Source organism: Loxodonta africana, chromosome X (genome assembly GCF_030014295.1).
Source record: "Loxodonta africana isolate mLoxAfr1 chromosome X, mLoxAfr1.hap2, whole genome shotgun sequence".
Lineage (NCBI taxonomy): Eukaryota > Metazoa > Chordata > Mammalia > Proboscidea > Elephantidae > Loxodonta > Loxodonta africana.
In genome coordinates, this window is record NC_087369.1 from 172,097,776 (window position 1) to 172,120,067 (window position 22,292).

Genomic DNA, 22,292 nt, shown 5'->3' on the forward strand with positions numbered 1-22,292 from the left:
AAAAGACTATCTTTTCCCCAATTAACTGACACTGGGCCTTTTTCAAATATCAGCTGCGCATATGTGGATGGATCTATATCTGGATTCTCAAATCTGTTCCATTGGTCTGTGTATCTGTTGTACCAGTGCCAGACTGTTTTAACTACTGTGGTGGTATAATAGGTTCTGAAATCAGGAAGAGTGAGGCTTCCCACTTTGTTCTTCTTTTTCAGTAAGGCTTTACTTATCCGGGGCTTCTTTCCCTTCCATATGAAGTTGGTGATTTGTTTCTCCATCTCATTAAAAAATGTTGTTGGAATTTGGATCGGAATTGCATTGTACATGCAGATGGCTTTTGGTAGAATAGTCATTTTTATAATGTTAAATGTTCTTATCCATGAACAAGGTATGTTTTTCCACTTATGTAGGTCCCTTTTGGTTTCTTGAAGTAGTACCTTGTAGTTTTGTTTGTATAGGTCTTTTACATCTCTGGTTAGATTTATTCCTATGTATTTTATCTTCTTTGTGGCTACTGTGAATGGTATTCATTTGGTGGGTTCCTCGCCAGTGTTCTTTTTGTTGGTGTAGAGGAATGCAACTGATTTTTGTATGCTTATCTTGTAACCTGATACTCTGCTAAACTCTTCTATTAGTTTCAGTATTTTTTTTTGAGGATTCCTCAGGGTTTTCTGTGTATAAGATCATCTCATCTGCAAACAGAGATACTTTTACTTCTTCCTTACCAATCTGGATGCCCTTTATTTCTTTATCCAGCCTAATTGCTCTGGCCAGGACCTCCAGCACAATGTTGAATAAGAGTGGTGATAAGGGACATCCTTGTCTGGTTCCCGTTCTCAAGGGGAATGTTTTTAGAATCTCTCCATTAAGGATGATGTTGGCTGTTGGCTTTGTGTAAGTGCCCTTTATTGTGTTGAGGAAGTTTCCTTCTATTCCTATTTTGCTGAGAGTTTTTATCATGAATGGGTATTGGACTTTGTCAAATGCCTTTTCTGGATCAATTGATAAAATCACGTGTTTCTTGTCTTCTGTTTTATTTATATGGTGGATTACGTTAATGGTTTTTCTAATATTGAACCATCCTTGCATACCTGGTATAAATCCCACTTGGTCGTGGTGGATTATTTTTTGATATGTTGTTTAATTCTATGGGCTAGAATTTTGTTGAAGATTTTTGCATCTGTGTTCATGAGGGATATAGGCTTGTAATTTTCTTTTTTTGTGATGTCTCTACCTGGCTTTGGTATCAGGGATATGCTGGCTTCATAGAATGAGTTAGGGAGTATTCCTTCCTTTTCTATGCTCTGAAATACCTTTAGTAGTAGTGGTATTAACTCTTCGCTGAATGTGTGGTAGGAGTCTACAGTGAGGCTATTTGGGCCATGGCTTTTTTTTGTTGGGAGTTTTTGTAATTAACTTTTCATTCTCTTCTTTTATTATGGGTTTATTTAGTTGTTCTACTTCTGTTTGTGTTAGTTTAGGTAGGTAGTGTGTTTCTAGGAATTCATCCATTTCTTCTAGGTTTTCAAATTTGCTAGAGTACAATTTTTCATAGTAATCTGATATGATTCTTTTAATTTCAGTTGGGTCTGTCATGATATGGCCCATCTCATTTCTTATTCGGGTTATTTGTTTCCTTTCCTGTATTTCTTTAGTCAGTCTGGCCAAAGGTTTATCAGTTTTGTTGGTTTTTTTCAAAGAACCAACTTTTGGCCTTGTTAACTCTTCTTATTATTTATTTGTTCTCTAATTTATTTAATTCTGCTCTAATTTTTATTTTTTGCTTTCTTCTGTTGCCTGACGGTTTCTTTTGTTGCTCTCTTTCTATTTGTTCAAGTTGTAGGGACAGTTCTTTGATTTTGGCTCTTTCTCCTTTTTATATGTGTGCATTCATTGATATAAATTGACCTCTGAGCACTGCTTTAGCTGTGTCCCAAAGGTTCTGATAGGAAGTGTTTTCAGTCTCCTTGCATTCTATGAATTTCTTTATTCCCTCCTTAATGTCTTCTATAACCTGGTCTGTTTTGAGCAGGGTATTGTTCATTTTCCAAGTATTAGATTTCTTTTCCCTGGTTTTTCTGTTATTGATTTCTGCTTTTATGGCCTTATTTTCTAAGAAGATGCTTTGTAATGTTTCAATGTTTTGGATTCTGCAAGGGCTTGCTTTATGACCTAATATGTGGTCTATTCTAGAGAATATTCCATGTCTACTAGAAAACAAAGTATACTTTGCAGCTGTTGGGTGGAGTGTTCTGTATAAATCTATGAGATCGAGTTGGTTGATTGTGGCAATTAGATGTTCTGTGTCTTTATTGAGCTTCTTAGTGGATGTCCTGTCCTTTACCGAAAGCGGCATGTTGACGTCTCCTACTATAATTGTGGAGCTGTCTATCTCACTTTTCAATGCTGATAGAGTTTATTTTATGTATCTTGCAGCCCCGTGATTGGGTGCATAAATATTTAATATGGTAAATTGTCCCTTTAAACGTTATGTAGTGTCCTTCTTTATCCTTTGTGGTGGATTTAACTTTAAAGTCTATTTTGTCAGAAATTAATACTGCCACTCCTGCTCTTTTTTGATTGTTGCTTGCTTGATATATTTTTTTCCATCCTTTGAGTTTTAGTTTGTTTGTGTCTCTAAGTCTAAGGTGTGTCTCTTGTAGGCAGCATATAGATGGATCGTGTTTTTTTATCCAGTCCGTGACTCTCTGTCTCTTTATTGGTGCATTTAGTCCATTTACAATCAGCTTAATTATAGATAAGTATGAGTTTAGTGCTGTCATTTTGATGCCTTTTTTTGTGTGTTGTTGACAATTTCATTTTTCCACTTAGTTATTTGTGCTGAGAAGTTTTTGTTTGTAAATTGTGTGTTCCTCATTTTCATAGTAGTTGAATTTATTTTTGCTGAGTCGTTATGTTTATCTTGATTTTTATTTTGACATATGGAATTGTTAGACCTCTTTGTGGTTACCTGAATATTTTCCAGTATTTTTCTAAGTAAAAACCTAAGTTGTATCGTCCTATATCACCTTGGTTTCCTTTCCATATGGAAGGTCTATGCCTCCTGTATTTAGTCCATCTTTTTTGATTATTGTAATCTTTTACATAATGACTTCAATGATTCCATGTTTTAAATATTTTTTCTTTTTTAAATTAATCTTGTTTTGGGGATTTCCCTCTTTGAGTTGATATCAGGATGTTCTGTTCTGTGACCTTGTGTTGTGTTGGTATCTGATATTATTGATTTTCTGACCAAAGAATTTCATTTAGTAATTCTCGTAGCTTTGGTTTGGTTTTCACAAATTCTCTAAGCTTGTTTTTATCTGTAAATGTCTTAATTTCATTTTCATATTTGAGGGAGAGTTTTGCTGTATATATGATTCTTGGCTGGCAGTTTTTCTCCTTCAGAGCTCTATATATGTCAACCCATTGCCTTCTTGTCTGCATGGTTTCTGCTGAGTACTCTGAACTTATTCTTATTGATTCTCCTTTGTAGGTGACTTTTCGTTTATCCCTGGCTGCTTTTAAAATTTTCTCTTTATCTTCAGTTTTGGCAAGTTTGATGATAATATGTCTTGGTGATTTTCTTTTGGGATCTATCTTGTATGGGTTCGATGAGCATCTTGGATAGATCTCCTTTCATCTTTCACGATGCCAGAGAAGTTTTCTGCCAACATCTTCAACTATTCTCTCTGTATTTTCTGTTACCCCTCCCTGTTCTGGAACTCCAATCACACGCAAGTTATTCTTTTTGATAGAGTCCCACGTGATTCTTAAGGTTTCTTCTTTTTTTTAACTTCTTTTATCTGATTTTTCTTCAACTGTATTGGTGTCAATTGCCTTATCCTCCAACTCCCCCACTCTACATTCCAGTTCCTTGGTTCTGCTCCTCTGACTTCGTATTGAGCTGTCTAATTCTGTAATTTTATTGTTAATCTTTTGGATTTTTGAATGCTGTCTCTCTGTGATTCATGCAACTTATTAATGTATCCACTATGTTCTTGAATAATCTTTTTGATATTTTTTTCAACTGCTTTATCAGTGTGTTTCTTGTCTTTTTCTGTAGATTGCCTTATTTCATTTCTGAGGTCATCCCTGATGTCCTAAAGCATTCTGTATATTAGTTTTTTATATTCTACATCTGGCAATTCTAGGAATGTATCTTCATTTGGCAAAGATTTTGATTCTTTAATTTGGGGGTTTGTAGAAGCAATCATGGTCTGCTTCTTTATGTGATTGATATTGACTGCTGTCTCTGAGCCATGTATAAGTTATTGTAATGATTTATTTTATATTTGCTTCCTGAGTCCTTTCTTCTTGTTTTGTTTTGTTTCACTACACCCAGATGGGCTACTAGAGTGCTCTAACTTAATTGTTGGAGGCTTTGAATCACTTATGTCCTGTTACCAGCTGGTCTGAGCTGTTACCAGGTTTATGAGACTATGAGTCTATTCACTATTCTTGAATAGAATCAGCTCAGGTGTCCTGATAGTGGGTCACCTAGTGTGTGGTGTAGACTCTCCCCTATTATCTTAGAGGAGTAGTGGTGATGGTTGTATGCACCAGTTTCTAGTATCAGCAGGGGGTCACACTCCACAGAGGGCAGGGTGCTGACAGCCTTCTCCCAAGTGCCAGTGAGGAAGGAGCATCTATGTTCTCTAGAGTGCTCTGGTGGGTGGGCTCTGTAGCTGTATCTTAGACACCCAATGCTTGTACCTCTAAAAATTGGTAAGCATCACTATCCTCAGACCCCTTTAGAAGGTGGTTAGGTGGTGTGGATGGAGCCTCAGCACTCAGTTCCCTGCTGCAGATCAGTGAGGTCTCTGTTTAGTAGGTAGAGCAGTATCAGACCTCCAAAACTTCCCTTTCCACTGCTCAGCTACTACAATTACAGTCAGATCACTAAAAGAATTGCTTTGCATTAAAATAGCCACCCGGTTCCATGTAGGGGTGAAAGCCAAAGACTGTGGATCTCTTATGCCTGGGTGGTGCTGGTTCTGTACTACTATTCCAGTTTGGAGAAATCAGGAAAGGATTTTCACCTGATGGTTAATTGCTGCTTTTCCAGGCTAGGAAAATAGGTTAGGAAAAAGAAAAAAAAAACCCGCAAAGCACTTCAGCCTCTGGCCCAGGGAATTCCAATGTTAATGGAGCCAGCTGGGGCAGGGAGGGGAGGAATCGGATAGATAGGAGGGAGTAAAATAGATAAACTCATTTATCTTGTTTGGTGAGGACTGTTCTGAGATTCTGGAGGGATGTGTAGCCTGTGTGTGCTGGCTGAGTCCCCGGGGAGATTGCCCCAGGGGGTTACTGTTGCATCCCTGCTTGCCTTGTCTCAGGAAGCCATGATCATCTCCACAGCTCTGGCCCCAAAGCTCTGCAAGAATTTAGGTCTGGGGCACGGCTTGTTGGACTCTGGAACTGGTCACTTCTTCAGCACGCAGTTTCTCATTCCCCAGAGGGCTCAGGACTGGTGTGTGGCGCGCTGGGCTCCAGAACTGGTTGGTGCCCCAGGGCGTAGATTCTTGCTCCTTGAGGGCTCAGGGCTGGGGCATGGATCGTCTGTCTCCAGGACTACTCGCTGCTTCTGCGCAGGCAGTTTCATGCTCCCCTGAAGGCTTAGGGCTGTGGTATGGCTCACTAGTCTCCGGGACTGCTCACTCCTTCACCACATGCAGATTCTCACTCCCCTGAGATTTCAGGGTTGGGGCACGGCTCGCTGGTCTCGGGGACTGCTTGCTCCTTTAGTGCGCGGATTCTCACTCCCCGTCACTCAGTTCAATTCCCTAGTTCTGAGTTTGATGGTTAGGGTTTGTAGATTGCCATGTATCTAATGGATTCACTTGTTTTTTCGAGTCTTTGTTGCAAGAGGGGTCAGCAGGAGCATCTGCCTAGTCAGCCATGTTGGTTCTGCCTCCCTTGTAGTTTTCTTTGTATAGATCTTTTACATCTCTGCTTATATATATTCCTCAGTTTATCTTCTTGGGGGCTGTTGTAAATGCTATCGATTTGGTGATTTCCTCTTTGAAGTTCTCTTTGTTTGTGTCGAGGAATGCAGCTGATTTTTGTGTGTTTATCTTGTATCCTGATACTTTGCTGACATCTTCTACTAGTTCCAGTAGTTTTCCTGTGGATTCTGTAGGTTTTCTGTGTATAAGATCATATCGTATGCAAATAGAGATACTTTTACTTCTTCCTTACCGATTTGAATGTTCTTTATTTCTTTTTCTCGCCAGATTGCTCTGGACAGAGATACTTTTACTTCTTCCTTGCCAATCTGGATGCCCTTTATTTCTTTACCCAGCCTAATTGCTCTGGCCAGGACCTTCAGCACAATGTTGAATAAAAGTGGTGATAAAGGGCATCCTTGTCTGGTTCCCATTCTCAAGGGGAATGCTTTTTGTCATCATATTTGAGAGAAAGTTTTGCTGGATATATGATTCTTAGTTGGCAGTTTTTTCCCTTCAAGTCTTTGTATACGTCATCCCATTGCCTTCTTGCCTGTTTCGGTTTTGCTGAGTAGTCCGAGCTTATTCTTATTGACTCTACTTTGTAGGCGACTTTTCGTTTATCCCTAGCTGCTCTTAAAATATTCCCTTTATCTTTGGTTTTGGAAAGTTTGGATATAATATATCTTTGTGACTTTCTTTTAAGACCTGCCATATGTGGAGTTGGATGAGCATCTTGGATAGATATCTTCTCATCTTTCACAATATCAGGGTAGTTTTCTGCCAACAAATGTTCAACAATTCTATCTCTATTTGTGTTATCCCCCCGTTCTGGTACTCCAATCACTCGTAGGTTATTCCTCTTGATGGAGTCTCACATAATTCTTAGAGTTTCTTCATTTAAAAAAAATTCTTTTAATCAAGACAGTGCAATCTAGTAGCCCATCTACGTATATTGAAAGAAAACAAAACAAGGTAAGACTCAGTGAGCAAATATAAAATAAATCATTACAATGTCTTATAGAGGCTCGGAGACAGCAGTTGATATCAAACCACATAAAGAAGAAGACCATGATTGCTTCTAAACTCCCCAAATTAAAGAATCAAAATCTTTCCCAATTGAAGATACAATCCTGGAATTTCCAGATGTAGAATATAAAAAACCAATTTACAGAATGCTTCAAGACATCACGGATGACCTCATAAATGAAATAAGGCAATCTACAGAAAAAGCCAAGGAACACACTGATAAAGCAGTTGAAGAAATCAAAAAGATTATTCAAGAACATAGTGAAAAAATTAATAAGCTGCAAGAATCCATAGAGAGACAGCATTCAGAAATCCAAAAGATTAACAGTAAAATTACGGAATTAGACAACTCAGTAGGAAGTCAGAGGAGCAGAATCGAGCAATTGGAATGCAGAGTGGGGGAGCTGGAGGATAACAGAGTTGACACCAATATAGCTGAAAAAAATCAGATAAAAGAATTAAAAAAAATGAAGAAACCCTAAGAATCATGTGGGACTGTATCAAGAAGAATAACTTGCATGTGATTGGAGTTCCAGAACGGGGAGAGATAACAGAAAATACAGAGAGATTAGTTGAAGATCTGTTGGCAGAAAACTTCCCTGATATGATGAAAGACGAAAGGATATCTATCCAAGATGTTCATCGAACCCCATATAATATTGATCCCAAAAGAAAATCACCAAGACATATTATCATCAAACTTGCCAAAACCAAAGATAAAGAGAAAATTTTAAAACCAGCTAGGGATAAAAGAAAGGTCTTCTACAAAGGAGCATCAATAAGTTCAGACTACTCAGCAGAAACCATGCAGTCAAGAAGGCAATGGGATGACATATATAGAGCACTGAAGGAAAAAAACTGCCAGCCAAGGATCATATATCCAGCAAAACTCTCTCTCAAATATGAAGGTGAAATTAAAACATTTAAAGATATACACAGGCTTTTTTTTTTTTAGAGAATTTGCAAAAACCAAACCAAAGCTACAAGAAATACTAAAGGAAATTCTTTGCTCAGAAAATCAATAATATCAAATACCAGCACAACACAAGGTCACAGAACAGAACAGCCTGTTATCAACTCAAATAGGGAAATCACAAAAACAAATTAAGATTAATTTTAAAAAGAAAATATGCTCAAAATAGGGAATCATAGAAGCCAGTATGTAAAAGATCACAATAATCAAAAGAGAGACTAAATACAGGAGGCGTAGAACTGCCATATGAAGAGGAAAACAAGGGGATATAGGACAATACAAGTTAGGTTTTTACTTAGAAAAATAGGGGTAAATGTTAAGGTAACCACAAAGAGGTATAACAATTCCATAACTCAAAATAAAAACCAAGAAAAACATAACGACTCAGCAAACATGAATTCAACTACTATGAAAATGAGGAACACACAACTTACAAAGAAAAACGTCTCAGCACAAAAAAATAAGTGGAAAATGAAATTGTCAACAACACACACATAAAGGCATCAAAATGACAGCACTAAACACATACGTATAATTACGCTGAATGTAAATGGACTAAATGCACCAATAAAGAGACGGAGAGTCTCAGACTGGATAAAGAAACACGATCTGTGTATATGCTGCCTGCAAGAGACACACCTTAGACTTAGAGACACAAACAAACTAAAACTCAAAGGATGGAAAAAATATACCAAGCAAACAATAAGCAAAAAAGAGCAGAAGTAGCAATATTAATTTCTGACAAAATGGACTTTAAAGTTAAATCCACCACAAAGGATAAAGAAGGACACTACATAATGATTAAAGGGACAATTGACCAGGAAGATATAACCATATTAAATATTTAAGCACCCAATGACAAGGCTGCAAGATACATAAAACAAACTTTAACAGAACTGAAAAGTGAGATAGACACCTCCACAATTATAGTAGGAGACTTCAACACACCACTTTCGGAGAAGGACAGGACTTCCAGTAAGAAGCTCAATAGAGACACGGAAGGCCTAATTGCTACAGTCAACCAACTTGACCTCATAGACTTATACAGAACAGTTCACCCAACTGCTGCAAAGTATACTTTTTTTTTAGTGCACATGGGACATTCTCTAGAATAGACCACATATTAGGTCATAAAACAAACCATTGCAGAATCCAAAACATCGAAATATTACAAAGCATCTTCTCAGACCACAAGGCCATAAAAGTGGGAATCAATAACAGAAAAATCAGGGAAAAGAAATCAAATACTTGGAAACTGAACAATACCCTGCTCCCAAAAGAGTGGGTTATAGAAGACATTAAGGAGGGAATAAGGAAATTCATAGAATGCAAAGAGAATGAAAACACTTCCTATCAAAACCTGTGGGACACAGTAAAAGCAGTACTCAGAGGTCAATTTATATCGATAAATGCACACATACATAAAGAAGAAAGAGCCAAAATCAGAGAACTGTCCCTACAACTTGAACAAGTAGAAAGTGAGCAACAAAAGAATCCATCAGGCACAAGAAGAAAACAATAAAAATTAGAGCTGAACTAAATGAATTAGAGAACAGAAAAACAATTGAAAGAATTAACAAAGCTAAAAGCTGGTTCTTTGAAAAAATTAACAAAATTGATAAACCATTGGCCAGACTGACTAAAGAAATACAGGAAAGGAAACAAATAATCTGAAAAAGAGACGAGATGGGCCACATCACAACAGACCCAACTGAAATGAAAAGAATCATATCACATTATTACGAAAAATTGTACTCTAAAAATTTTGCAAACCTAGAAGAAATGGATGGATTCCTAGAAAAACACTACCTACCTAAACTAACACAATCAGAAGTAGAACAACTAAATAGACCCATAATACAAAAAGAGTTTGAAAAGGTAATCAAAAAACTCCCAACAAAAAAAAAAAAGCCCTGGCCCGGATGGCTTCACTGCAGAGTTCTACGAAACTTTCAGAGAAGAGTTAACACCACTACTACCGAAGGTATTTCAAAGCATAGAAAATGATGGAATACTACCTAACTCATTCTATGAAGCCACCATCTCCCTGATACCAAAACCAGGTAAAGACATCACAAAAAAAGAAAATTACAGACCTATATCCCTCATGAACATAGATGCGAAAATCCTCAACAAAATTCTAGCCAATAGAATTCAACAACACATCAAAAAAATAATCCACCACGACCAAGTGGGATTCATACCAGGTATGCAGGGCTGGTTTAATATTAGAAAAACCATTCATTTTTTTTTTTTAATCCACCATATAAATAAAACAAAAGACAAAAACCACATGATCTTATCAATTGATGCAGAAAAGGCATTTGACAAAGTCCAACACCCATTCATGATAAAACTGTCAGCAAAATAGGAATTGAAGGAAAATTCCTCAACATAATAAACGGCATCTATACAAAGCCAACAGCCAGTATCACTTTAAATGGAGAGAGCCTGAAAGCATTTCCCTTGAGATCGGGAACCAGACAAGGATACCCTTTATCACTGCTCTTATTCAACAATGTGGTAGAGGTCCTAGCCAGAGCAATCAGGCTAGACAAAGAAATAAAAGGTATCCGGATTGGCAAGGAAGAAGTAAAGTTATCACTATTTGCAGATGACATGATTATATACACAGAAAACCCTAAGGAATCCTCCAGAAAACTACTGAAACTAATAGAAGAGTTTGGCAGAATCTCAGGTTATAAGATAAACGTACAAAAATCACTTGGATTCCTCTACATCAATAAAAAGAACATCGAAGAGGAAATCACGAAATCAATACCATTCACAGTAGCCCCCAAGAAGGTAAAATACTTAGGAATAAATCTTACCAAAGATGTAAAAGACCTATACAAAGAAAACTACAAAGTATACTACTGCAAGAAACTAAAAAGGACCTACATAAGTGGAAAAACATACCTTGCTCATGGATAGGAAGACTTAAAATAGTAACAATGTCTATTCTACCAAAAGCCATCTATACATACAATGCACTTCCGATCGAAATTCCAATGACATTTTTTAATGTGATGGAGAAACAAATCACCAACTTCATATGGAAGGGAACGTAGCCCCGGATAAGTAAAGCATTACTGAAAAAGAAGAAGAAAGTGGGAGGTCTCACTCCACGGGATTTTAGAACCTATTATACAGCCACAGTAGTCAAAACAGCCTGGTACTGGTACAACAGCAGGCACATAGACCAATGGAACAAAATTGAGAACCCAGATGTAAATCCATCCACATATGAGCTGCTGATATTTGACAAAGGCCCAGTGTCAGTTAATTGGGGAAAAGATAGTCTTTTTAACAAATGGTGCTGGCATAACTGGATATCCATTTGCAAAAAAATGAAACAGGACCCATACCTCACATCATGCACAGAAACTAACTCTACGTTGATCAAAGACCTAAACATAAAGACTAAAACGATAAAGATCATGGAAGAAAAAATAGGGACAACGTTAGGAGCCCTAATACAAGGCATAAAGAGAATACAAAACATTATCAAAACTGACGAAGAGAAACCAGATAACTGGGAGCTCCGAAAAATCAAACACCTATGCTCATTTAAAGACTTCACCAAAAGAGTAAAAAGACCACCTACAGATTGGGAAAAAAATTTTCAGCTATGACATCTCCGACCAGTGCCTGATCTCTAAAATCTATATGATTCTGTTAAAACTCAACCACAAAAAGACAAACAACCCAATGAAAAAGTGGGCAAAGAATATGAACACACACTTCACTAAAGAAGATATTCAGACAGCTAACAGATACGTGAGAAAATGCTCTGGATCATTAGCCATTAGAGAAATGCAAATTAAAACTACGATGAGATTCCATCTCACTCCAACAGAAAAAGGCTGGCATTAATCCAAAAAGCACAAAATAGTAAATGTTGGAGAGGCTGCGGAGAGATTGGAACTCTTATACACTGCTGGTGGGAATGTAAAATGGTACAACCAGGTTGGAAATCTATCTGGCGTTTTCTTAAAAAGTTAGAAATAGAACTACCATACAACCCTGAAATCCCACTCCTTGGAATATACCCTAGAGAAATAAGAGTCTTTACACGAACAGATATATGCACACCCATGTTTATTGCAGCTCTGTTTACAATAGCAAAAAGCTGGAAGCAACCAAGGTGTCCATCAACGGATGAATGGTTAAATAAATTATGGTATATTCACACAATGGAATACTACCCATCGATAAAGAACAGTGACGAATCTGTGAAACATTTCATAACATGGAGGAACCTGGAAGGCATTATGCTGAGTGAAATTAGTCAGATGCAAAAGGACAAATATTGTATAAGACCATATTATAAGATCTTGAGAAATAGTATAAACTGTGAAAAAAAATTTTTTTTTTTGAGAATACATTCTTTTGTGGTTACGAGGTGGGGAGGGCGGGACGGTGAGAGAGGGTTATTTACTGATTAGTTAGTAGATAAGAACTACTTTAGGTGAAGGGAAGGGCAATACTCAATACACGGAAGGTCAGCTCAACTGGACTGGACCAAAAGTAAAGAAGTTTCCGGGAGAAACTGAATGCTTCGAAGTTCAGTGGAGCAAGGCGGGGGTTTGGTGACTATGGCTTAAGGGGACTTCTAAGTCAACTGGCAAATTCATTCTATTATGAAAACATTCTGCATCCCACTTTGAAGTGTGGCATTTGGGGTCTTAAATGCTAACAAGCGGCCATCTAAGATGCATCAATTGGTCTTAACCCACCTGGATCAAAGGAGAATGAAGAACACCAAGGTCACTCGATAACTATGAGCCCAAGAGACAGAAAGGGCCACATGAACCAGAGACTTACATCATCCTGAGACCAGAAGAACTAGATGGTGCCCGGCCACAACCGATGACTGCCCTGATGGGAACACAACGGAGACCCCTGAGGGAGCAGAACAGTGAGACCCCAAATTCTCATAAATAGACCAGACTTAATGGTCTGACTGAGACTAGAAGAATCCCGGCGGTCATGGTTCCCAAACCTTCTGTTGGCCCAGGACAGGAACCATTCCTGAAGACAACTCATCAGACGTGGAAGGGACTGGACAATGGGTTGGAGAGAGATGCTGATGAGTGAGCTACTTGTATCAGATGGACACTTGAGACTGTGTTGGCTTCTCCCGTCTGGAGGGGAGGTGGGAGGGTAGAGAGGGTTAGAAACTGGCAAAACCATCACGAAAGGAGAGTGGAAGGAGGGAGCAGGCTGACTCATTAGGGGGAGAGTAAGTGGGATTATGGAGTCAGGTGTATATAAGCTTATATGTGACAGACTGACTTGATTTGTAAACTTTCACTTAAATCACAACAGAAGTTATTAAAAAAAAAACAGAAAAAAATTCTTTTATCTGATTTTTCCTCAATTATGTTGGTTTCAAGTGCTTTATCTTCAATCTCACTAATTCCGACTTCCATTGCCTCAATTCTGCTCCAAAGACTTTCTATTGAGTTGTCTAATTCTGTAATTTTATGGTCAATCTTCCGAGTTTCTGATTGCTGTCTCTGTATGGATTCATGCGGCTTATTAAATTTTTCATTATGTTCTTGAATAACCTTTTTAATTTTTTTAACTCCTTTATCTGTGTGTTCCTTGGCTTGTTCCGTGTATTGACTGATCTCCTTCCTGATCCCTTGAAGAGTTCTGTATATAAATCTTTTGTATTCTACCTCTGGTAATTCCAGGAAGTTTTCTTCATCTGGAAGATTTCTTGATTTATTTTGGGAACTTGCTGAAGCCATCATGGTCTGCCTCTTTATGTGATTTGATATTGGCTGTTATCTCCGAGCCATCAATAAGTTCTTGTATTTATTTATTTTGTGTGGCTTACTGTTTCCTAGCTCCTTGTTTTGTTTTGATATGCCCAAATACACTGCTCAAGTGAGCTGATTTGATAACTGGTGCCTTTAAAGCTGTAACGTCCTGTCACCAAGTCATTAGAGCTGTTACTAGGTATGTGAGTCCAGGAGTGCGTTTAGTTTTCTTATATGGATTCAGCTCAGATGTCCAGGTAGTCGGTTACTAAGTGTGTGGTGTAGGCTCTTGCCTACAATCCTCGATGAGTAGGGGTGATTGGTGTAGTCAAAGGTATCTGGGTGCAGTAGGGGGTCACACACTGAGCAAGGCAGGGGCTGAGAACCGCCCCTGAGAATCTGTGAGGAAAATGTGTTCTCTAGAACACATAGGTGGGTGGGTTTTGCACCTGGACTGTGAGCATCCAGTGGTGTTGGTTGTAACGACTGGGAGGCACCACCTATTCTCAGGCCCCTGTTGCAGGTAGCTAGGTGGCATGCGTGGAGCCAGTAGTTCACAGGCCCCTGATGTGGTAGGCGAGGACCCTGCTTAATAGGCAGAACGGTGTCAAATGTCATGAACCTGCCTGTCCACTATATAGCTGAAACAGTTAAAGTTAGACTTCAGGTATATACCCAGTTGTACTGTGCTAATGAGGGCCTACACTGTTGAAAAGGCCCCACACAGGTCTATGCACAGGTGAAGGCATTCAGTGTCCGTTGACCCTTATGCCTGTGCCTAGGCAAAGGAGCTGTTTCTGCCCTGAGTTCGTGGCTTAGGGGAGCCTGCAGATTAGTTTTTCCATGTTTGTTAATTTATTTCCTCTCCAAGGTTGGGAGAATGGCTCGGGACATGTGATGGGTTCTACTTCTGGCCCAGCGGTCGCAGCTGGCTCGGACTCAGCACAGAGCGGGAAGGGAGCAGGTAAGTGGGGGTGAGGTTTCTCCCAAAGCGGTATTTCTTGCTCCATATGGTAGGTTAGGCACATGTACTTATCTTTTGCCAGTTGAGCACCATTGTTCTCTGATTCTGGAGGCATGAGTAGACTCTCCACAGCTTGGCCTCTCCCAATGTGGAAAATGCATTTGGAATGCCACTGCTTGTGTCACCACGCTCGTGCCAGCAGATTTGGCCTGCGGGGTGCTTGTTTCTCAGTGGGTCAGGTCTGGCAACTCCTGGCTGTTTCTGACCTGTCTGTCTCTCCCCTTGCCGCTCGGACTGATTGCTCAACTTTTCTTTTTATGTTCAGGGCTCCTAGATTGTCAAATAAAATCGATCCACTTGTTTTTCCAAGTCTTTGTTGTAAGAGGGACCACAGGAAGCGTCTGACTACTCTGCCATTTTGGCCCTGCCTCCAGGGGATATTTTTGCTTTAAGGTTTAAAGATTATCTTGGAGCAATAGTTCAGGGATTTATCCAGCCTCCACAGCTTCAGAAATTCTGGATTCCATGAAAATTTGAAATTCTGTTCTATATTTTTCCCCTTTTGACCAGGATTCTTCTATGGAATCTTTGCTCAAAATGTTCAGTAACGGTATCTGGGCACCATCCAGTTCTTCTGGTCTCATGGCAAAAGAGGCAATTGTTAATGGAGACAAGTAACCACATTTTATTTTCTGACTCTCCTTCATGGGGCAGTTCTGCTCTGTCCTATAGGGCCGCTATGAGTCGAAATCAACTCGACGGCACTGGGTTCTGCGTTACCTGCAGTACTTCTTCTACATGGTTTTAAAAAGTTAGTTTCATATTATTGTATTTACTATTTTATGATCTGCCTTGTTTTGCTTCATTTTCTGTCTTCGATATTCTTCTCCCTCATGATTTTTCATAGTTACCATGTGTTCCATCCTATAGCTATATCATACTTTATAATTGGTACTTGATTTTCTTTTTTGGGGGGCAATTATAAATAATGGTTGTTCTTCTACATGCATCTTTATTTCCATATCTGATTATCAGGGTAAATTTCCAGAATTGGAAATTCTGAGTTGAGAGGTATAAACAGTAAAAGGCACTGTTTTATTGTTTTTTGAGCAAAATAGTATGTGTTTATTATAGAAAATTTAGAAAATCAAAACCAAACCAAACCCATCGCTGTTGAGTTGATTTTGAATCATAGTGACCCTGTATGATAGAGTAGAACTGCCACATAGGGTTTCCAAGGCTGTAAATCTTTGTAGGAGATGACTGTCACAACAGCCAAAATACAACCTCGAGTATTGGAGTATTGAGTATTCCTGGAGACCATCTCAAGAATAGATTTGATGCATTGAGCACTAATGACTGAAGACCAGACGAGTTATGGGATGACATCAAGGACGTCATACATGAAAAAAGTGAAAGGTCATTAAAAAGACAGAAAAGACTAAAAGGGATATCAGAAGAGAGTCTGAAACTTGCTGTTGAACATAGAGCTGCTAAAGTGAATGGAAGAAATAATGCAGTACAAGAGCTGAACAGAAGATTTCAAAGGGTGGCTCAAGAAGACAAAGTAAAATATACACACAATAGAGGAACCGTGATGAATCTGTGAAGCATCACATAACATGGATGCATCTGGAGGACATTATGCTGAGTGAAATAAGTCAATCACAGAAGAACAAATATTGTATGAGACCACTACTGTAAAAACTCATGGAAAGGTTTTCATACAAAAAGAAATAATCTCTTATGGTTACAAGGGAGGAGAGGGGTAGAGATGGAAAAACACTTAAGAGAAAATAGATAAGCAATAACTTTGGTGAAGGGTAAGACAGTACATAATACCGGGGACGCCAGCACAACCCATACAAGGCAAGGGCATGGTAGCTCCATAGACACATCCTAACTCCCTGAGGGACTGAATTGCTGGGCTGAGGGCTGAGGGGACCATGATCTCAGGAACATGTAGCTCAACTGGCATAACATACTTTATATGTTCCACATTCTACTTTGGTGAGTAGCATCTGGGATCTTAAAAGCCTGTGAGCGGCCATTTGGACACCGCACTGGACTCACCCCTCTGGGAGCAAGGAAGAATGAAGAAAACTAAAGACACAAAGGAGAGATTAGTCCAAAGGACTAATGGACCACATCTACCACGGCCTCCACCAGACTGAGTCCAGTACAACGAGATGGTGCCTGGCTACCACCACTGACTGCTCTGACAGGGATCATAATAGAGGGTCCTGGACAGAGCTGGAGAAAAATGTAGAACAAAATTCCAACTTAAAAAGAAAGACCAGACTTGCTGGCCTGACAGAGACTGGAGAAACCCTGAGAGTATGTCCAGAGGACACCCTTTCAGCTCAGTAGTGAGGCCACTCCTGAGGTTCATCCTTCAGGGAAAGATTGAACAGGCCCATGGAACAAAACAAGACTAAAAGGGCGCACCAGCCCTGGGGCTGCGACTGGAAAGTAGGAGGGAACAGGAAAGCTGGTAATAGGGAACCCAGGGTTGAGAAGGGAGAGTGCTGACATGTCGTGGGGTTGTTAACCAATGTCATACAACAATATGTGTACTGACAGTTTGATGAGAAACTAGTTTGTTTTAGAAACCTTCATCTAAGCTTCAATTAAATAAATAAATTCCAAAACGTAAAACAAAACAAAAAAATAATACTCGTGAAGAGGGTGCTTCTTAGTTCAAGTAAATAAACGAGATTAAATGGGCAACCCCTGTCCAGAGGCAGGATGAGAAGGCAGAAAGGGACAGGAGCTGATTGAATGGACACCGGAAGCCTGGGGTGGAAATGGAGAGTGTGCTGTGACATTATAGAGCTGATTGAATGGACACCGGAAGCCTGGGGTGGAAATGGAGAGTGTGCTGTGACATTATAGAGCTGATTGAATGGACACCGGAAGCCTGGGGTGGAAATGCGTGTGTGCTGTGACATTATAGGGATTGCAGCTGGTGTCACATAACAATATGTGTATAAGTTTTTGTATGAGAAATTAACTTGAGCTGTAAACTTTCACCTAAAGCATAATAAAAACAAACAAACAAAAGTGGTTGCAGCAGTATATTGACAGGGAGCTGCCAGAAATTCAAGCTGGATTCAAAAGAGGACGTGGAACCAGGGGTATCATTGCTGATGTCAGATGGATCCTGGCTGAAGGCAGAGAATACCAGAAAGATGTTTACTTGTATTTTATTGACTATGCAAAGGCATTCAGCTGTGTGACTCATACCAAATTATGGATAACATTGCGAAGAGTGGGAATTCCAGCAGACTTAATTGTGCTCATGAGGATCCTATACCTAGACCAAGAGGCGGTGATTCGAACAGAACGGGGGGGTACTGTGTGGTTTAAAATCTGGAAAGGTGTGCGGCAGCATTGCATCTTTTCACCACACTTATTCAATCTGTATGCTGAGTAAATAATCCGAGAAGTTGGACTATATGAAGAAGAAGAATGTGGCATCAGGATTGGAGGAAGTCTCATTAACCACGTGCGATACGCAGATGACACAGCCTAGGTTGTTTGAAGCGGAGAAGATTGAAGCACTTACTGATGAAGATCTAAGACCTCAGTCTTCAGTATGGATTCCACCTCAACACGAAGAAAACAAAAACCCTCCTCACACCTGGACCAGTCAGCAACATCACGGTAAACAGGGAAAAGATGGAAGTTGTCAAGGATTTCCTTTTACTTGGATCCACAATCAGCAGCCATGGAGGCAGCAGTCAAGAAATCAAAAGATGCACTGCACTGGGCAAATCTGCTGGATAAGTTCTCTTTAAACATAAAAAGCAATTATACCACTTTGAGCAGTAAGGTGCACCTGACTCAAGCCGTGGTGTTTCCAGTCGCCTCGTAAGCGCAGGAAAGCTGGACAACGAATAAGGAAGACTGAAGAAGAATCGATGCCTTTGAATTATGGTGTTGGTGAACAATATTGAATATGTGATACATTGCCAGAAGAACGAACAAGTCTGCCTTGGAAGAAGTACAGCCAGAAATGCTCCTTGGAAGCGAGGATGGCAAGAAAGAGTTTGTGTCAAGTACTTTGAACATGTTATCAGAAGGGACCAGTCCCTGGAGAAGGACATCATGCTTGGTAAAGTAGAGGGTCAGTGAAAGAGAGGAAGAGCCTCAAGGAGATGGATTGACACAGCGGCTGCAAGGGTGGACTTGAGCATAGCAACGGTTGTGAGGATGGTGCAGGACTGGGCAGTGTTTCGTTCTGTTGTACAAACGGTGGCCGTATGAATCAGAGGTGACTCACGCACCTAACATCGACAACAACCCAGTCTTATTTTCTAAACACGGATATGAAAAGTGTGTGTATTTTAAATAATACTCTTTCATGCCCCTTTCACTTAATAGATTCTGAACATCCTGTAATTAACTATTTTTCCGTATCACTTTCGGTGGCTGGATAGCTTTCCATTGTATGAAACTAGCAGAATTTACTTGACCCATCCACCGCTGCTAGGTGTTTAGGTTATTCTCTGTCTTTCTCTGCTGTAAACAGCGTTGAGGCGATCATTCCATTGGTCAGTGTCTGCAGAAATCCTTGATTGTTTGCTTTGGAGGAATTCTTAGATGTGCAATTTTTGGCTCCACATGAATGTACACTTTGAAGGCTTTTGGTATCAAAACACCAGTTGCCTCTCGTCAGTTCTGACTCATGGTGACCCCATGTGTGTCAGAGTAGAACTCTGCTCCATGAGGCTATCAGTGTCTGATTTTTGGGAAGCAGATTGGCCGGCCTTTCCTCCAGGGCACCTCTGGGTGGAACCTTCAACCTTTTGGTTAGCTGCCGAGTGCTTAACCATCTGCACCAACCAGGGACTCTGAGGCTTTTGATAGGTACCGCTGAATCACCCAGTAACAATTACTGTTTTAGAGGCGGGATATGTGCATGCCCTTTTTTCTTGTTCCTTGCTATCACTGGGTGTTGTAAAATCTTTGCCAATTTGATTGGCAAAGACTTAGTGTCTCATTTTAAAATTTATGTTTATTTGATTGCTAGCAAGGCTGAACATTTTTTCTTTTTGCCCTATTATTCTGTTCTGGCATAGGTATTCTTCTTATTTTCTTAAAAGATGTTTTTCAAAATAAATTTAAAGTATTATTTCTTTGTCATTAAACCTGTTGCCACCAAGTCAGTTTGGACTCATAGTGAACACATAGGACGGAGTAGAACTGCACCCATGGGGATTCCAAGGGTTTCCAGACTGAAAATTAAGCCATGCCATTTCCAGCAAAGAACATACAAAAAGAAGAATAGCAACAACAACAACAAAGAAATATATTTAGAGGTGCCCTGGTGGCCCCTCACTTTTTTAAAGGGTATAGTTCAAGCTACTTAGCCTGGCAGGTTGACCTGCTTCTTGCCTACCTTTCTAACTTCACATCTCATCACTGCACCCCCCTCCACCTTATCTAGGCTCCAGCGACATTGTTCTGGGACTTTGAACATGTTCCCTCTGCCTGGACTCCTCTTTCTGCCTTGTCTGCCCCATATAACCCCGCCATTCACCCTTCAAAGGCCTGTTCTGGTGTCCCTTCCCGAGAAATCCTTTTCTGATGTTTCCAGGCACCATGATCTATGTCCAGCTCTGGATTTTTTCTGTATTTTGCACAGAATTCTTTTGTTTGAATGCAATTCTTTTATGTGAACGCCTGTCTTCCATACTAGGCTGTAAGCTCTCCCAGGACGGGCTGTGGCTGATTTCCACCTGTATAGTAGGGGCTCAATAAATATTTATTGAATGAATGATTCAGGTGCCCCATGGGCTAAATTGTGATCCCTGAAGGTTAACTCTATTTGGCACTGAGTGTGAAATGATATGATTACCGCAAAGTGGGCCATTAGGGCCTTAATGGCCATCCACTTCACACAAGTTTCATCTGTCTTATTTTCTCTCCTAACAAAACCTTGAGATTCCTTGGGGATAGGCATAATCGCCTGGGTGGAACCCAGAGGAGATGAGTGATAAGAACTTGGTTCCGTGAGTGTGGACTTGTAGTTTCTGAGAACTCTGTACATAAAGGAAGTGCTTCTGTCCTCTCCTTGCCTGGCTCTCAGCATAACTTCTGATAGCTCCCCTGTTCCTGGTTCACTTCTGGGTGGATGAGAGATCAGATTCCTTTGGAGGGGGTGGCCATGGTGTCACAGGGTGTCACTGCTAGAAGCGTGTAAAGCTTGGGTTCTGAGGAGCAATCTTTGGACTGGGACTTCCCCCAAGAGGATGAGCAACTGTAGGAGAGAGAGTGGGAGCTTAGAGCAGACCTAAGAGCCTCTAGTACAAGGACTTTGGGAATTATATAGCCCTCCCTGAGCCTGCAGAATACAACATATCAGGGACAGCAGTGTTGGGTAGAGAAGAGCCCAGAGCTACTCTAGGCTCAAAGTCCCCTCAGTTTGCAAACCAATTTGGTTCCCCTGGGCTCTGTGGGATTGACCTTAAGATTGCTGCCCACCCCTGGTAGTAGCAGGTCTCAGGGGAGCCAGAGCTCCACTGAGTAGACAAAGCTCAGGAAGGCTTGGGGGAGCCTCAGGAAGCCGGCGTGTGGAGCCTGCTTTAGTCTGCTGCCTCTGGCTCCACACCCATTGCCATGGAAACCCGAGAGCAGGGTAGGCAGAAGTCAGTGACAACAGGGTTGGGACTCAGTGACCTGTCCTCAGTGGTGCTCTGCGGTGAAGCCTGTGCCCTCGGAAGATTAGCACTGCCCCTGTCGGAGCAGATTCTCACTATCGCAGGCTTTCCCAGAGTCCGATTCCTCCGTCTCCTCTGGGCCCGAGCAGTTCCCTTTGAGCTAAGTGACCTTCTTGCCCTGAAACTGCAGTAAGCTAATGGAGACTTCCACGTCATAGACCTTGCTTTTCTGGGATGAAATTGCTATTTCTGTTTCAGAGAGACTAAGCAAAGGCTGGAATTGCACAGCTATCTTTCTGATACTGCAGAACAGTTTACAGAATACCCTCACGCGCGTTCATTGATTCAGCCTGCACGCAAGCCTGTATCTGGCACTTAGCAGACGTTGAAAAGCTTGGTGTGTGGATGAACGTGGGGATTTGTTATGCCGACTTTGCAGATGCAGGGACGGAGCCTCAGCAGTGGGTTGACATGCCTGAAACCCAAAGCTCCAGTCAGTCAGTGTATAGCCTGGTCTTGAAATCAGGCTCATTTCAGGTCCACGTTTGGTTCGCACCTGTTACGTGTCAGGCACTTGCCAGTGTTGAAGAAACATGTTTCCTGGTCTCAAGGACCTTATAGGTGTGCCAGCGAGTTAGACACATAAGCAAATCATTTCAACCCAACGTGATAAGTGCTGTGATAGAGACCTCCGTGCGATGCTATGTGGGCACAGAGGAGGGGCACCAGGTCCGTTCTGATCAGGCCAGGAAAGGCTTCCTGAAGAAGGGACTTCTCAGTGGAGTTTTGAAGGCTTAGTACAGGTTGGCCAAGAGTACAGAGAACATTTCAGACTGAGAGGTCAGCCCAGCAGGGGCACAGAGGTGGGAGTGAACACTGCATGTTTCTAGGATCGCTGGGATGTAGTTACCAAGGGGGGGTGTGGCAGGAACAGTGACGGGAGAG

General features: G+C 40.7%; 1 protein-coding gene across 14 annotated transcripts in view; it reads left to right on the top strand.

Moving 5' to 3' along the window:
* Positions 1-22,292, top strand: part of LOC111748342 (heat shock transcription factor, X-linked member 3-like) — a 145,909-nt gene that overhangs the window by 38,883 nt on the left and 84,734 nt on the right. For 12 of the 14 annotated variants that reach the window (XR_010319676.1, XR_010319674.1, XR_010319681.1 and 9 more), the window contains one exon: positions 14,590-14,682. The exons of the other annotated variants lie outside the window; for them this stretch is intronic. The gene's annotated coding sequence lies outside the window, so the exon portion shown is untranslated. The remainder of the gene's footprint in view (positions 1-14,589; positions 14,683-22,292) is intronic. 14 annotated transcript variants of the gene reach the window in all.